The sequence below is a fragment of the Hippopotamus amphibius genome, chromosome 1 (assembly GCF_030028045.1).
Source record: "Hippopotamus amphibius kiboko isolate mHipAmp2 chromosome 1, mHipAmp2.hap2, whole genome shotgun sequence".
Lineage (NCBI taxonomy): Eukaryota > Metazoa > Chordata > Mammalia > Artiodactyla > Hippopotamidae > Hippopotamus > Hippopotamus amphibius.
The window spans coordinates 235,918,921-235,933,351 of record NC_080186.1 but is presented as its reverse complement, the minus strand read 5'-3'; the positions used below and the strand labels follow the sequence as shown (position 1 = coordinate 235,933,351).

Below are 14,431 nucleotides of genomic sequence, written 5' to 3'. Positions count from 1 at the left end.
ATGGAGATGTTTGAGGTGGAAACTGCCCACTTTAGCTGAGAAGAGGCAGATAATACACGCTTGCAGGATAACGAGGGCTGGCCCCACACACTAAATGCCAGTGGTGCCCCCAATTCACTGTGACCTCAAGAAAGGTACCCCCAAATTTTCAAAATATGTCCTAGGGTAAGTTAGCACCTGCTTCGATAATAAATATTTGATATCGTACAACTATTTAATAATAAGTATTAGCTGAATGACTCAGCTAATGAGCATAAACAAAGAATTCTGTTTGTCTCTCCAATATCTTCTTTCAAGATTCTATTGATAGTAAAACATGTATGTTTTACATTTCATATGAAGTACAGTTTAGAGGAGATTTTTTGAAAGCAGGTAACTGCCTGAATTTTGTGCCCACAATTCTTCCCCAAGTTTAATTTATTTAAAAAATAGGCTAGAAGATTCCTTGACAATATCCATTCTTAGAAAATAAACCTGTATCTTTACCTAGGTTATTAAATGAATTACTATGTTGTACTACCATCACGTCCTATTAGGCTGGTCTGTTATTAAAACAAAAATTTGTGCCGAAAAGCTAATGTTGGAGGCAAAGCAGTGAGTTACACAGCGGATTTATTAAAAACAAGTTAACCAGGTGCTGTAAATACATAAACCACTATAACCTGCTGGGTATGTTTTATCACACCTAGCCACTCATGATGTTGGTGCACTGTAACAGTTAGCCTACACCCAGGCACTAACTGATGGAATGCTCATCAATTCAACCTTCAAAGCACAATAATTAACGTGACTTTCCAGACTTTCATAGCTAGGCTTTTACAAAGGGAGAAATGTTTTCTGGCTTCCCCATAAAACATAAGACCCAAAGCTTCTCAGTTGCTGTTGCCTGGTAAGAAAAATAGAAATGGTTGGAGCCAGTGAGTTTATTTGTTCTTTTAAACCAGAGCAGGCATAAATGGACTCTGGTAGCATGTTTCCATAAGGCAAACAAAACCCTTGAGTGTAGGGCTGTGCTTTCTTTATACGGATGTTACCTCTAACACCTGAACTCTGTGGTGTCCTTAGGCCACGGTCACTGTAGCAGATTTCCAGTTGTAATCTTTACTTGCTGGAACTTTAACCAGTTACACACGTGCCATATATGTATGTTTTAATTATGGTAATCATTGTGCCCTGACGTTACCCCACAGAAGGCATTCTGTATTCACAGGCAGCACTCGAAGTGTCAGAACAGCATGGCCTTACTTGGCTACTTTCTTAATAGCACATTTGCTTCTGTCACAGATTCGGTGTCCTGTGCCCATGTGGTCTGACTAATCTTACTGGTCCTACAATTATTTTGTCACAGTGATGGCTGAAGGGTGATCCATGAAAGGCAATGGGGTTTTTTTTCCCCGTTCTCATATTGATGGTTCTGTCTGGCAGAATCTATAATACTAGTGGCTGATAGTCTAATTTTTATGTATATTGTGCCAAATTTCAAGAGGGAAATTGCAGACAAAGCACAAGAAAAATAGAACTCACTATAGGGAACATTACAGATAGCAGCTATGCATTTCTTTTCATACCCACTTGCATAAAAAGAAGAGGGGAAAAAAAAGAGAGATGGGGGTAATTAATTGCATTTTAAATGTGTTATTTTAATAAATTAGCAACAAAGTTAATATTAATCAACTATATCTAGAAAATGCCATTTGTACCAAAATACCAACAACTAGTCATGTTAAAATGATGCAGAAGAGAATCCTTTCCCGTTTAAGTTTTCTTAAAGCTACTTAAAAGATTTGTTATACCTAAAATGTCTACAATTTTCCGCATCTTTAGAATAAAAGCACTTGTCTATGGAGTTACTTCAGAAGTAATTTTTTTTCAATACAAGAAATCAACCATCAAGGTACAAAATAAAATGAATCTGGAAATATGTTAATCCCCTACTTATTCAACTGTACTAGAGATTTAATATTGATATTGCTGGGAGCTGAACAAGAGCCAAACTAATTCCACAAAAGTGCTCTATCTGCATATTAACTACTGAAAATGCACAGAGATAGAATCCTATTTATGCTACCCTGCAGCATCTGATGTGATTTAGTTTTGCAATCTCTTCAGCTTTTTAAAAATGTCCCTGTGCCCCCTCCCACTTACCTGGAGACAAATGCTCCTTTCAGTCAACTTTTAGGATATATCCTACATCATACATTCTGCAAATATAAATATTTAGAGGAATAAATATTTGACTTATACATTTCTTTTATGGCTTATATATTTCTTTTACTCCAATGTTTTATGTGGTATCCATTGAATTACAAATTTTCTTGAGAAAATACATTGTCTCCCTTATTTAGTCAAATGTGGCTAGATCATCTTTATGACATACTTGGCCACCAGTAGTCTTCTTGAGACTAAAAACACAAATTTGAGATTATAGTCTTAATTAAGGTTGACATGACATAAAATTTTAATCAGCAAGAAATAAAAAATAAATTATTTTTCTATTTTCATAACTTCTGAGTTTGGTTGAAATATTCCATAGAAGGTAACTTTGATGTCTATATAATTTCCAGAAATAATCTTAAAAATTCCAACTTCTCTTTGAAAATATTTAGATGATTACTCTGTAAATTAAATAGTAAATTTTTAATTTTAAAAGTGCTTTTACAAAAAGAGCCATAAGAAGATTAATTCAGCAACTCTTGGTTGAGGTTTTAAAGTAAACATGAAAAAATATCCCCAGAATGACAAATAATATATTCTAGAAGAAGGAGGTCATGCTAGGGTATTTCCAGCATTATAATGTAGTAAATATATAGAAAGCTATATAGCTAGACCAGCTACAGAGAGATAGAGATAGTTTCAATAATATCAACTAGGTAAAAGAAAAGCTTACCTCGATCTTGGATGAAGGGGAAGCCATGTAAAACGTCTAGGGGACACAGCCCAAAGGAACACAATCAAAAACTCTGAGATGGGAAGATTCATGAGATTCGCACATATTGAAAGGAGGAATCCCTTTTAAACAATTGTGTAACTTTGCTTTCAATCATATATTTTATCTGTTTCTATAAAAAGGAATTGATTTGAGAATTAGATATGTACACTGTGTTTAAACATTGCATTTCCCTATTGACTAAGTGAAGGGCAACAATATACTGGAATCGCCTGGAATTAGAAAGAAAAAAAAATTCTACCTGTGTCTCTGGTTTCCCATTGTTTTCTATGAAGTATTGTGACAGGAATTTTGCCACAATGCTTCGTAGCCACAGCTTTCCTCCTTGATCTTTCCTCCTTGATCTTTCCTGCCTTTTCTGTGTGTGTGTGTGTTTCAATTTCCTTCAAAGAATAACTAAGGAAAAGAACTGCTCTTGATTAAGACCAAGTAAAAGGCTAAGCAACCCTTTGCTGTACTTTTTGAACCAATACATTTCTGACTACCCTCTTTCACACTTCAGGCAATGCACCTGCCAATCAACCCTTTCCTTTTCATCCAAGGAAGAAAACGCTGCAAAGAAAAAGTTGCATCCCCAACACACATAGCCACATACAGTACTTCTCCTTGTGTGTTTATCCTGCCACTCCTTGACAGGAGAGCTGAAAGCTGACTTAATAGGACTGAGTCTAACCCTGAGATAAGCAAGGAAGAAGCTTCTGGATATATGAGCATTTCTCTCCTCCCACAATTTCCCAAAGTCACTGCAGCATAGGAAACGTCAATACACACTTTGATTTGATGTTTCTTCAAGATAATGGATTTTCTTGAATATTACAATCATAGTGTTTCAGTTCTGAAATAATGCTAATTTCTAAGATCAAGTAAAATAATAAGACTGTGTTCAATTCAAATAATAATAATAAGTGAATATTAGCAAAATTATAGTAAGTCAAGACAACCTGAACATCACTGAGGGATGGGGATTCAGAAACGAACCTTTACCGTAGCTGTGCAGTACTTTGAACCTCCTTGTAATGAAGAACATAGACAATTTCCATTGCATCTTTTTTCTCTTTTCATTTATTCATCATACAATGCATATGTATCAATGTGAGTAGGTTAGAGCTCTTCCAGGATTGCACATCAGTTTGCTGTAATTACATTGTAATATAAATGGCTGAAAAGACTTTGTATGAGTCAATCAGTGACCTTGATTTATTCTTCCAGGTCATGGAGATCCATCTTTGAACCTCATCAAAAATTCCAACTTAATAGCAGGTGTCAGCCTTTAATATTCCTCTGCTTGTCACAATCAGATCTGTCAGAAAACAATCCTACAAATAATAAAGCAAATTGGAGAAAATTTTTATTTTTCCATCTTTATGAATTATTATTAAAAAATAAAATACATCTTATATGACACAAGACAAAGAGGAAAAATAAAAATGTTTAGATATACCCTTTATACTCTCTATTTTCCTTTGGAAGCAGCAGACTGAGAGAATTTTTTTTTTTTTTTTTTTTGGATGTGGAGGATAGTAGGTAAAGCTTCCATATTCCTGGTTACTTTTCTGAGAATGGCATAGCACTTAAAACTGCATCTGTTCAAGAATGCTACAACCCCTCTTAGTGTTAGAGCAAGCCTTTCAAATGTTATTACATTTAAAGCTGGGTAGTGCCTTCAAGTACTGTCACATTAGAGGAATCCTAGCCTGCTGGCCACCCTTTCGGTAAAAGCATGTGATCAAATTTGAGCCCAGGTTGGTAGTGTCAACATTCCCATGTCAAAGCAAATTTGGAGCTGATGAAAACAAGCCTAGGCTTGCTTATCAATCTGAGATAAATGAATGTTCCAGCTGGGCACACACATTTTAAATAAGAATTTGATAGAGACCCCGCTTTCCAGAACAAATTCACCCAGGCATTTTTAACTTGTAGTTTTCTGGGGCAGCTCTCTGTGATGGGCTGCAGGGAGACAAAGACATGGTGTGGGGGCTGCCAGGTTGAGGGGAAGAGGAATCAGTGAACCTAAAATGGGAGCAACATTCACTGAAGCTGGGTAATTGTATTTGCCCACTCAGAAGGGACCTTCTCAGCTCCAGGCACACACCCCTCTGAGACCCCAAAGAGCTGAGCTCATGGAATTGGAATGACCTCTTTTTACCAGATGACTCTAGGGTTATGATGCCTCTTTCCCATGTTGGGGGGATAACCAATGGGGAAATTCACTCCCAGTTACTGTTCATCTCTCATTCATTGTCATCCTGCTCCTCGGGACTCTGTTCCAAGGCAGGAGACCCGTGTGTGACGTTAGGGATCTCAAGGAAAGCTATACCAACTCCTGCTCAGGAGGCTTGGCTAATCTGAAGAAAGTAACGATAAATTAGAGACTGAATATAGCTAGCACTGAGCTGATGAAATGTTTAACAACCATCTCTCAGGGGTGTGGGAGTAGGGGAAGCCTGACAATTTCTGTGATATGGCTGATTTCAAGCTACCAACATGATGATGTCACTGGGAGCTGAGAAAAGATGCAAGAAATTGGCTCTCGAGCCAGCTGCCGAGCACCACTGACTATAACTCCAACAATGCAGGAAACCATTCATCTCCACCCCAAAGTTCCTTATTTCTGAACATCAAAACCTGGTTGACACTGAACATTTTTATATGAGAAGTAACAAAAAGAAATTTGTGTAAAATAGCATCAATAGAACATGCAATAGAAACAGAGCTTTAAGAGGGTGCTGCAGGCCAAATGTAAGACCATTTTACCATTTTATAAAATGTTTGTTTTTGTATGGGTTATAAACCACTGAATAAAATAAAAAGCCATAAGCCCATATTAAAATAAATAAATAAGGTGCCTCGTTAGCGCAGTAGGTAGCACGTCAGTCTCATAAAATAAATAAATAAATGAGGGAGAAGGGAAAGATCTTCCTGACAGTAGAACACCAACTGATAAGTGCACAAGGAATGATGGAGTTAGAAAATCACCTCCATGCAATAACCATGGTCATTGATTGAGGCAGAATGAAAAATCTGTAGAAGGAAAGGAGCATTTACATGGTCTCAAAATATCTTCTCACATATAACATATTAGTGACCCACTTTCTAAAGTGAACAGAGGATACCACCCTAAAGGAATGATCAAAAGTTAATGCCAATAATATAGATGAAAGGTAAACAAATGAATAGACAACAGCAAAAACAAGATGTGCTCCAGATGTGATGCACTGTGAAGAATACCGTGTGACTTCCGTGAAATTCTTGACAAATGCTTAAATTGAATCAAATCATGAGGAAAAATCAGACAAAACATCAGACAAAGCCTTCAGTTATTCTACAATATAACTGGCATGTAATGTACTCTAAAGTATGTCAAAGTAATAAGAGTGAGAGGGAAAAAAGAGTTACAGGAGTCTAAAAGACATATGATGACTGAAGACGAGTGATCTTGCACTGGAAATAAAGAGCTAAAAGGACATTATTGGGACAATGAGTGGCATTTGAAAACTGACATAAATTGGGTAATTAATGCATCTTTCTAATGGAAAGATATTTTATTTTAAATATAGCTGTGTATACTTGTCAATTCCAAACTCCCAGTCTCTCTCACTGCCACCCTTCCCCCTGGTAACCATAAATTCATTCCCTAAGTCTGTGAGTCTGTTTCTGTTTTGTAAATAAGTTCATTTGCATCATTTTTTAGACTCTGTCTGACTTATTTCACCTAGTATGATAATCTCCAGGTCCATCCATGTTGCTGCAAATGTCAGTATTTCATTCTTTTTAATGGCTGAATAGTATTCCATTGTGTAAACGTACAACACCTTCTTTATCCATTCATCTGTCAGTGGACATTTAGGTTGCTTCCATGTCTTGGCTATTGTAAACAGTGCTGCAATGAATACTGGGGCGCATGTATCCTTTTGAACCATGTTTTTCTCCAGATACATGCCTAAGAATGGGATTGCTAGATCATATGGTAGCTCTATTTTTAGTTTTTTAAGGAACTTCCATACTGTTCCCCATAGTGGCTGTACCAATTTACATTCCCACCAACAGAGTACAAGGGTCCCTTTTCTCCACACCCTCTCCAGCATTTACTGTTCGCAGATTTTTTGATGATGGCCATTTTGACTGGTGTGAGGTGATATCTTATTGTAGTTTTGATTTGCATTTCTCTAATAATTAGCAATGTTGAGTATCTTTTCATGTGTCTCTTGGCCATCTATATGTCTTCTTTGGAGAAATGTCTATTTAGGTCTTCTGCCCATTTTTTGATTGGGTTGTTTGGTTTTTTTTGATATTGAGCTATATGAGCTATTTGTAAACTTTGGAGACTAATCCTTTGTCAGTTGTATCATTTGCAAATATTTTCTCCCATTCTGTGGGTTGTCTTTTCATTTTGTTTATGGTTTCCTTTGCTGTGCAAAGCACTTTAAAATCACTGTTAAATTTCTTTATTTTGATGATTGTGATTGCAGTTATATAAGAGAATGTTCTTATTCTCAGATAATACATACTGAATATTTAAGAATGAAGACATGATATTTTCAACTTGTTCTTTCAACTTGTTCTCTATATATGTACACATATGAGAATGATATCTAGATCTAGGTCTATCTATACATATATGTATATACATAATTCTCTTATATATGTATGAAAGATACATGATAAAATTTATATATACAGAGAGAGAGAGAAGAGGGAAGGAAGGGAGGGAGGGAGGAAGGAAAGAAGGGAGGAATAACAAATATAGCAGACAATATTTGATGAATCTGGATGAAGAGTAGACTTGAATTCTTTACCCTATTTTTGCAACCTTTCTGTTAGTTGGAAGTTAAAAAGTATTTTTCTAAATAAATAAATAAATAAATAAATAAATAAATAAGTATTTTTCTAAAAAAAAGAAATCAGCAACGGAGCTCATTTATTTATCCACTGAGAATGTCTTATATGTTCACAGCAAGCCAAACACTTTGGTGGGCTTTGGGAGCATAAGGGAACACCTTCACAATACACTGTAGGAAAAATTAAGTATGAGTTTATAAATGCAATAATGGAGTGCTGCTAAATAAGAAGATAAAATGAGTCCACTGACTCACTGCAAAGGGCGGTAGTGGAAGGGTGGGCAGGGAAGGCCTTCCAGATGTGCTGATGCTTGGGCTGATTTTTGAAGGATCAGCAGAAGAAATTCAGGGGGACGAGTGGGTAAGGCAACCCAGGTAAAGGAACAGCACAGGCAGTGACATGAAAGTGTGGAACACTGGGCAGAACAGTGAGAGGGCACAGGGGTAGTTAATATCATATAGCACAGGCTTTAAAATCAAACAGAATTTTATTTGAATGTGATTTCTTCCATTTATTAGCTACATGTTAATGCTAATTTACTTGCTCTCTCTAGGCCTCAGGGTCTGCCTTTGTGAAGTGGGAAAAGTATTAAGTTGCTGGTCACAGGGTTGTTTGCAGGATGAACTAAAACAATGTATGTAAAGTACATGATGCAACATGAACTTTCAAAGCATTTTAGCTCCTACTGCTATTACTGCATTTGTATGTCAGGTAGTTAGAAATAACCAGAGACAGGAATACAAAGGGGGCAGTTCAAAAATAAAGCCCCGTCGCAAGTATAAAATGCATGTGAGATTACCCTAACCCTAATCCATATATACATATGAGAATGAACAAAATGAACAAAAACGAAGCTAACCAGCACTCATAAGAAATTACCAACATTAGTATTTGCGTCAACTTGTACATGGTGACATGGGATGCTGAGTGTTTTTAATCAACTACCATATTTTTTTTCCTAGATCACCTAGTAAACTGTGATGGTTATGAAGAACTGGAGTTTTTGTTTGTTCACTTTGTTTTGCTGTTTTCCCTGAACCAGCAGAACAGTGCATTTTCTTCCTGGCTTTCAACTTATAAACCAGAATCACTGTGACTTCCTTGACCAGAGCTTGCACAGAGATGCAGTCATGCAGACGCAAGGGGGAAAAAAATGGAGAAAAGGACAAAATCTAGGGTTGTGTGAGCAGTTATTGGGAAGCAACAAATGTCCCTATCGCTCCTCTTCTTGTAAATAATCTGGTGACCCTAACTCTAAAGCAGCCTAACGAATCTCTCCTCCAGACTTCAGAACAACTGTAACAAATGATGGAGGGAGTATATCATTGTGGTTAAGACCTTGGGCTCCAAAGTCAGACTAGATTTAGACGCTGGCTCTGCTGCTTACCAACATATTGACCTTGGCCCATTTATTTTATGCTATACCCAGATCTCTCATCTGAAAAAAAAAAAAAGAGACAGAAATGAGCAACTACCTGTCATTGAGTTCCTGTGAAAAATAAAATATGTGCAAAGCTCTTACATACATATAGTGCTGAAGACAATGGTGGTGGTGATGGTGAGATAAGCAATGGTGGTAGCAGTTTTCACATCACTAATTCACTCATTACAGAGACGCATTTTTTTTTCAGTCAATATGTTAGAAACTAGTAACAGTAAGCATTGATACTAGTAATAGTAAATAAATAAGGTAGAGTTTTTGCCTCATGAAAGTAAAATTTAATGGGAAAAAGCAGAATAAACCAAGTTCTGCAGTTCAATATAAGAAATACGTATAATTATATGCAAGACATGACAGAAACATACAAGAGAATTGCACAAATGAGACTGAGCATTCAGAGAAATCTGACTGGGAGAGGTCAAGGTGTATGAAATCTTTCTAAACTCAAAACCACAGAGTTAACTTTTTGAAGAGGAGTAGGAAATTGTACACAGTATAAAGATACAGACACCAAAGAGGAAAATGAAAAGAGCCTTACAAAACCAGGGATCGAGAATTAATGGTTGAAGGATCGCTCCCTAGCAGAGGCACGCTTTAACATGTAGGAAAACAGAAATCCCTCATATTTGCCTCTGAGGAGAAAATAATGGCAGATGTGTTAATCTATCCCAAGGGAAGTCTGGTTTTACTCAATATGGCAATCCCAGATTCCATTTCCAGCAGAGCAGCCCATGAAAAAAGGTCAGTCTTCGAACATTAGTCTCTTAGACTGTCAGAGCTGAGAGAGCAGCTAGGTCAGCTTCCTAAATGGCAGTCACCATCACAACTGCATTAAAACCATCTGGGGAGTTTTAAAAAATACACATTCCTGGGCACCACTCTCAGACATTTTGCAACTGTTGGTCTAGGACAGGACCTAGGAATTTTCTTCTTTGCTCTGACACACTGCCCCAGCCATCATCACCATGTTATTCTGATGATACTAAGTGTGTACACCTCTCAGCAGTCACCCTTCTTCTGTGAGCTCACAGAGGAGAAACTCATGTCTTTAAAATCTTACAGTCAGTAAAGGACAAAATCGGAACTAGAATCCAGATCTTCTTACTCCCCAAACAGAACTTTTCCTATGGGATTTAGGGAATTGCACACAGCAGTATTTTTTCCGCTGGCTTTTCCATGATGCCAATCAGAGCAGCAATTAGAATCACCCTTTTGAAATAGAGCAGTGCTTCAGATCAGGAGTCACAAAACAGGCTGTGGGCAGCCTCTGGCCCTACGCTGTTTCACTTGTACTGCACGTAACTTTTAAAATGATCTGTAAATGCAGTTACACCGCACATGCCCTCTCCAACTGTCTCAAAGATGATCCACAAACAATTGTTCTATGCCCAGATGTTTCCTTCATATAATTTTTGGTCCAACCTCTTGAAAGCATTCGAGCTTACGATCTAGGTGTGAAAGAGCCCTTAAAAGGCAAAAAGCTTTACCAGAGGGTAACTCACTAGCACCTTTTGAACACATTAACACAGATTATTTAATCAAATTACCTAACAATTTTTTGATTTAAAAAGGGTAACAAAGCTGCCAGAATAACAACAAATAAGCCTCAGGGCACCTTTCATAGCCAGGCCATCTTTCTCCACTCTCCACCCTTCAACCTTGTTTGTACCAGATACCTCTTCCTAGGCATAGCTGACTAATTCAGGGCAGGACACCTAACCCAGGGGCTGCATCAGGTCCATGGGATTCTCTCTCTGAGAAAATTACAATTGGTACAATCAGATCAATTAAATTGATACTAGGCTTGTAAAATGAGTAGCCTCAAATATGGAGGTCACTTTGAGGGGCAAGTCAAGATGAGGCTGTCTCTGCAAATAGGCAGAGAGTATTCTCTAAAGATAAAGAGGAAAAGATGCATGGAGAGAAGAGATGAACACACATAACAGCCCCAGAGAAAAACAGATGGAGAGGATAATTGCCTTTATTATAGATGACCTCCCAGGTCCTGTTTCCAGTTCCACATAAAGCATGGCTACAATTTCTGTTTTTGGCTTTGGACAGATGGCCATTCTCATCTGCTTAGATTAGTTGTATGCAGTGGGTTTCAGTTTCTTATAACCAAACAATTCCTGGAAAAGACAGCCACCTACAGATACTTCAATCACAGAGGATGGTTAGGATAGTGCAAAGAGGTTGAGTTTGGAGCTCAGTCCACAGTGTGCATATTCGTAGATAGTGGGGTCACTAGGAGTGAAGAGGAAAATTAGAAACTTGCACTCAGCTAAAAATAACTCCATGCTCATTCTGCTTCTGTAAAATATGCTTGCTGCACCGAAGAGGGAAAAACAAAACCAGGGTGACCTAGCAATCAAATGTAACCATAGGATGTTTTGCTAAAACATGGAATGTTCTGCACCTGCTCTTGTAAGTTTCTGTTTGGAAACTTCCGTGCTCTGTAAACCAAGTAAACAATCTACCAATGCTAACTGTAACCATGTGCACCGACCCCTATAAAAGTAAAGCTCACCCTGAGCTCAGGGCCCAGAACTTTGGAGCATGAGCTCATCTGGGGCCACCAGCTTAATAAACCTGAGTTCTCCAACCCTCCAAGTGTGGTGCTTGGTTTCTCGACGGACCGATTTCTGCAACAAGAGGACTTGGAAGCAAAGAATTTGTGGGAGGCAGGAGGAGTGAATTGGGAAAACAAAAAGGAAAGATTCACTCTCATGAAAAGAAAATTTGGATAGAGGAGGGTGCAGGTTATGAAAGTGACAGTAGCCATGACAAATTTTACCTATAGTTTTAACAGACGCTATCCTTAAGCCTATGAAACGCTTTTTCTTTTTTAATTCAAAAAATTTGGATCATTCATGTCTGCCAAAAGAATGAAATATCTTTTCAAGGCCATCAAAAGATGTAAGATTGGGCTATTTCATCCACTAACTTAACTAACAGACTCCCTGACTGAAATAGACCATTGCAAAGACTGTGTTTATTTAGTTAGTTGTTTCTAAAACATTACCAAAGAATAGTTTCATTTTTGACATTTTACCTATGATGAACTTCAAAGTATAATCTGAAGCATAAACAAGCTTATTTGGGAGCCACTGAAGTCCTATGTGTGACTCAACCATGCTGCAACCACTTTAGAGCCCATGCAGCTCTCAGTAAGCAATGTAAGATCAGACTGCATTCCTTATGGTTCTTTCTAGCTCAAACACTCGTTAATTACAGATTCCTAAGCTGCAGTAGACGTCAATTCAGATACTCCAAGAGTGAGTATTTGGGTTCTGTAGTTCTGAGCCTAAAAAAATACACAGCTATTCATGTTCTTACTACAGACCTCCCACCCTTGGCTCACACCACAACAAAGGTCTTTGTTCTTCTGCATCTGCTTTCAAGTTCAGTCCTGTTTCTTAAATGCACAGTGAGGCAGTAATGAAGAGACAAGATTTCTTCAAGCTCATGCTTGGTTTCCTTAGCCCCACATGAAAATATTTTCTCTAACTCTGATCCTTGTGGCAGAATGAAGAATGCCTTGCAACCTGCTATTCGGACTTTTTATTATTTGGCTATGATCAATTAATAAGTTCATTAGTAACATTAACCATCTTAGATAAGGAAATGTTTAGTGCTAGCCATAGAAAGTCATTCATTTGCCTTTTTATTCTCCTAATATTAAATTTTGCTATAATTTTAAATACAAAATTATCTTTTGACCTGAAATTATTATTTTGTTGTAGAAGTCAAGAAGATAATTGTAGTTCTAACATAGTAAAGTCCTTTCAAAATCCGAATGCAAAATCCAGAGGGATTCAATATTGCCACTACAATGCTTACTGAAAATGAATGCTTAACTGTTGTTTCCTTATATTGAAGGTACATTTAGTAGAGACACAGAAGTGAACAGAAGGCAGCTTGTGGCGGTTTTAATAAACAAGAGTGAATTTCATTATTCCAAGGTATAATTTAAGAGTGGCAAAAACATCTGCCTGTGCTCTGTGGGCAATGAATGCATCGCTATGTTGATTTTAATCGAGTAAAGTGAAAATGCCATATAACAAGAATGTATAGTATTTGCACACACAAAAACTGCCATCTGAAAATATTTGTGAAAACCTATTTTATGCCTGAATCTAAGTTGAATGCGTAATTTAGTACTTATTTTCAGAACAAATAGCCTGGAAAAATTTCATGCACAATTGATGATAATCTGAGTGTGCAATCCATGGCTGGAGCTCATTAACATATTCATTCTGTCTAAGCTCTGTGTGCAAATTTAAATTGTGGTTTTCCAAGAATGGCCCATAACAACTCCAAAACATCAAAACCAGTCATCCTTGGCACCAGTGGTGTAGCTTCAGAACTTCCACGTGATAAGCAAATCCTTTGGAAGATAATTCCCAACTCTGGGAAAAAAGTCATAACAATACTGCATATAATTTACATTCAGATTATGTTGAACACAAACATAAAAAAAAAAGAAAACTGCAATAAACAAAATTTCATGTGGGAGTAACAAGGGGGAAAGTGTGTGTGTGTACATAAAATTCCTAGTGACAAATCCCAGAATATTTGTTCCTATTTTCTCTTTCAGATAGTAATTTTTTTTAACTTCAAAGTGGGTTTTTTAAATTGATTTATATATCATTACATTACCAAAAACTTTTTAAAAATAAACAACAAAATATTATTTTTCTAAGGAAAATTTTATATAATGTGTATGAACTAGAAATCCCACAAAACTCTTTTTTAAGTCTTATTTTAATGGGTATAAGTGTAAATATTGTTCTTGGAAAAACAGAAGAGGCTTAACTATGATTTACACACGTTTTGCCTGCCGTATCTGATAGAAGATTAATTGTTTCAAGTTGATCACAGTGTTGTAGAAAAATTCATGTCAATTGAGTTGTAGTTTTATAAATTATTATAAAAGTAGGAAGATATATTACTTGAAACAAGCAGAATATTTTAAATAAATATGCTTTCCAAAATTTAACCAAACTCTAAGGCATTATTTTACTATATGTAGTATTATATGATAATATACTTTAAAATGGTCATGTTTTCTATATGAATTTTAGACTTCTCCGTCATTGAAATACATAACAGTGGGTATTTTTTATAATTTCAATATTTTCCATAATTTTAAAAAATTGATGATGTATGATTATTTTATGTTGGACATAAAAGTAAACATAGTG

The 14,431-nt window shown here is 36.7% G+C and overlaps 1 long non-coding RNA gene across 1 annotated transcript in view; it reads right to left on the bottom strand.

Annotated features, from left to right (window-relative positions):
* Positions 1–3,931: 3,931 nt before the first annotated feature.
* LOC130857911 (uncharacterized) overlaps positions 3,932–14,431 on the bottom strand; it is a 47,074-nt gene continuing 36,574 nt past the window's right edge. The window contains exon 5 of the long non-coding RNA XR_009054912.1: positions 3,932–4,263. This is a non-coding gene — a long non-coding RNA (uncharacterized LOC130857911). The remainder of the gene's footprint in view (positions 4,264–14,431) is intronic.